Source organism: Chrysochloris asiatica, unplaced genomic scaffold (assembly GCF_000296735.1).
Source record: "Chrysochloris asiatica unplaced genomic scaffold, ChrAsi1.0 scaffold00010, whole genome shotgun sequence".
Lineage (NCBI taxonomy): Eukaryota > Metazoa > Chordata > Mammalia > Afrosoricida > Chrysochloridae > Chrysochloris > Chrysochloris asiatica.
In genome coordinates, this window is record NW_006408528.1 from 29,396,648 (window position 1) to 29,400,057 (window position 3,410).

Sequence of the window (3,410 nt, forward strand, 5' to 3'; positions counted from 1 at the left end):
GACCATTTTTTATATGATATTCACATGGATTTCTATGTCGGAATGACAAATTGAAGAGGAATGGTGTCGTGCTCATCATCAAAAAGAACATTTAAAAATCTATCAAGAATAATGCTATCTGTGATAGGATAATAGCTATACACCTATAAGAAAGATCAGTCAATATAACTACTATTCAAGTTTACTCACCAACCACTAAAGCCAGTTATAATGAAATTGAATAATTCTACCAACTTCTTCAAACAAATGTATCAAACATGCAATCAAAATGTAATGATAGGCTCTAGAGCCCAGCATGGCCTCCTCACGACCCTCCTACATGGCAGCCAAAATCTCTAAGACACCTGATGACTTCGTTGCTCCTTTTGTGAAAATCCCCATATGGAAACATGGAAGTTTGGAAGAGAAGGAGAAGGAGCATCTGGCCAATGGAGAGTCTGGAATTTTGGGGAGAGATGGACTTAAAGCAGGAATTGAAGCAGACAATATTAACATAACCTCTGGAGAAGTGTTTGAAATTGAAGAGCATGTCAGTGAGCAACAGGCAGAAATATTGGCTGAGTTTGAGAGAAGGAAGTGAGCTCGGCAGATCAATGTTTCCATGGATGACTCTGAGGTCAAGTATGGGAGCCCGTCATACTTTTCAGAGAGGGCCCTGCTGAAAGAAGAAAACGATTAAGAAATGTCCTTTCATTGGTTGGTACTGATGCCTTTAAAAAAAAAAAGAAAGAAAGATGATGAAAAATCTAAAAAGTACAAAGAGGAGTATCAGCAAACCTGGTACCATGAAGGACCAAACAGCCTAAAGGTTGCTAGACTATGGAATGCTAATTATTCACTACCCAGGGCAATGAAACTCTTGGAAGAGGCTTGGCTCTATAAAGAGATACCTAAGACAACTAGGACATCTTAGATGCAAGAACTGCACAAATCTCTCTGGTCTTTGAATCATTTTTGTAGTCAGATTGGGAATGACAGGACTATCTCCTATTGTCACTTCAGTTCCAATTCTAAAATGCTGGCCACAGCTTGTTGCAGTGGGCTTTGCAAGTTCTGGGCTGTTCCTGACTGCAACCTCCTTCACACTCTTTGAGGCCATAACACAAATGTAGGACCAATAGTAATCCATCCCAAATCCACAGTCTCCTTCAATCAAAAACATGTGCTTCTGTGAAGCTTTGGAACTTTGACAGTAATGAACCAATGGCAGATATTGAAGCCCATACAGCTGGAGTAATGTGGTATGCCTTAGGATGCTTCTTGGGTACTACCAGCTATGACCATAGATGGCTCTTGTGGGATCTGGAGGCTCAAGAGGAGATCCTGCATTAGGAGGCCCACAGCATGGGTGTGCATGACATTGCCTTCCATCAAGATGGCTCTCTGGCTGGCATGGAGGACTGGATGCATTTGGTTTAGTTTGGGACCTGCGCACTGGGTGCTGTACCATGTTCCTAGAAGGCCACCTGAAGGAAATCTATGGAATACACTTATTCCCCAATGGCTACCACATTGCCACTGGCAGTGGTGATAACACCTGCAAAGTGTGGGACCTTTGGCAGCAGTGCTGCATCTACACCACCTCTGCCCATCAGAACTTAGTGAACAGCGTCAAATTTGAGCCTATCCATGGGACCTTCTTCCTCACAGGAGTCTATGATAGTACAGCCAAGGTTTGGACCCACCCAGGCTGGTCTCCCCTGAAGACTCTGGCTGGCCATGAAGGCAAAGTGATGAGCCTTGATGTATCTTCTGATGGGCAGCTCATAGCCACTTGCTTTGGATGGCTGAATAAGCAGAGCCATGGACAAAGGATTCTAACCTCAAGCTCTCCCTTCAGAGCCATTGTCTTCAAAAAATGGGATTGATATGTTCTGTTCTAGCATGTGTTTTTTTGTTTTTGTTTTTACCACTTACCATGCATAGACCCCTAATAGAATTTGATTTCCATGTCAGCCCCAATTCCAGGCAGGCAGCCCAGAATGTAGGTGGATGAAAATTTAATTTTCATTTTCAGGCCCTGCCATAAATTGTGTAGACATTATTTTTATAATCTTTTGTTTGAATGCCCTGTTACTCCCTCACAGCATTCAGGATTGTGACCAAATCCCTCCAATTTCACTTGTTGAAATTTGACCTTCTGTCTCATGGTACATGCTTCAGGACTACATGTCACCCAAATAGTGAGGTGGCTGGACTATATTCTGGAAGCAATCAAGTTAACGAGGCACATCTCCCCCACACACTTGTGAAGGAACGCCTAGACAGAGTTGAGAGCCTCTCCTCTCCCTGAGGTTGGGATGTGACACAGCAGGGCACATGCTGCAGAAAAAAAGCTATTACCTGTTCTGGTTCACATGGGATGCTGACTGCATACGGAAGCTCAGAACTGAACATTTGCCTTGTCAGGAAATGTCTTCCATTTTACTTTGATGTTTGGCATCCTTCATATTACCCCAAAGGAAGGCCATTTTGTCAGGAGTCAAAGAAATTATTAGAAAGCATAAAGTTTATGTGCAACTTTTTTTCTGTTCAAACTTAAAGGATGATACCTTTTCTGCCAAGGTAACTGAAAAAAATTCCTTCATGGATATTCCTTACTATAAACTTACTTCCTTTATAACACATTTGCTACAGAGAAAATTCTATTAAAAAAAGAGATGTAATGATAATTATTGATGATTTCAATGCAAAGGTTGGAAACAAACAAAAAGAATCAGTCATTGGAAAATATGGCCTTGATGATAGAAATTATACTGGAGGTTTCATGATAGAATTTGACAAGACCAATGACTTGTTTATTGCAAATACCTTTTTTAAATGACATAAAAGATGAATATACACATGAACTTCACCAGATGGTATACACAGAAATAAAATTAACTACATCTATGGAAAGAGGTAATGGAGAAGTTCCATGTTGTCAGCCAAAACCAGGCCAAAGGCAGACTATGCAACAGACCATCAATTGCTCATATGCAAATTTAAGATGAAGATGAAAAAAATTATAAGAAGTCCACAAGAGCCAAAATTTGACCATGGACATATTCCACCTGCATTTCAAGAAAATATTTGACCCATTAGACACTAATGATTGAAAACCAGAAGAGTTTTGGGATGACACCAAGAACATAATAAAGAAAGAAAGCAAAAGATCATTAAGAAGACAAGAAAGAAGGAAAAGATCAAAATAAATATCAGAAGAGACTCTGAAACTTCTTCTTTATCAGAGAGATGCTAAAGTAAATGAAGGAAATGAAGTAAAAAAGATGAGCATAAAATTTCATAGGGCAGCTCAAGAAGGAAAAAGTCAACTATTATAATGAAATATACAAAGACCAAGAATTAGTAAATCAAAAGAAAATAACATGTTTAGCATTTCTCAAGCTGAAAGAACTAAAGAAAAAATT

General features: G+C 39.7%; 1 pseudogene; it reads left to right on the forward strand.

Moving 5' to 3' along the window:
- Positions 1 to 295: 295 nt before the first annotated feature.
- Positions 296 to 1,868, forward strand: LOC102823016 (annotated as a pseudogene).
- Positions 1,869 to 3,410: the final 1,542 nt, after the last annotated feature.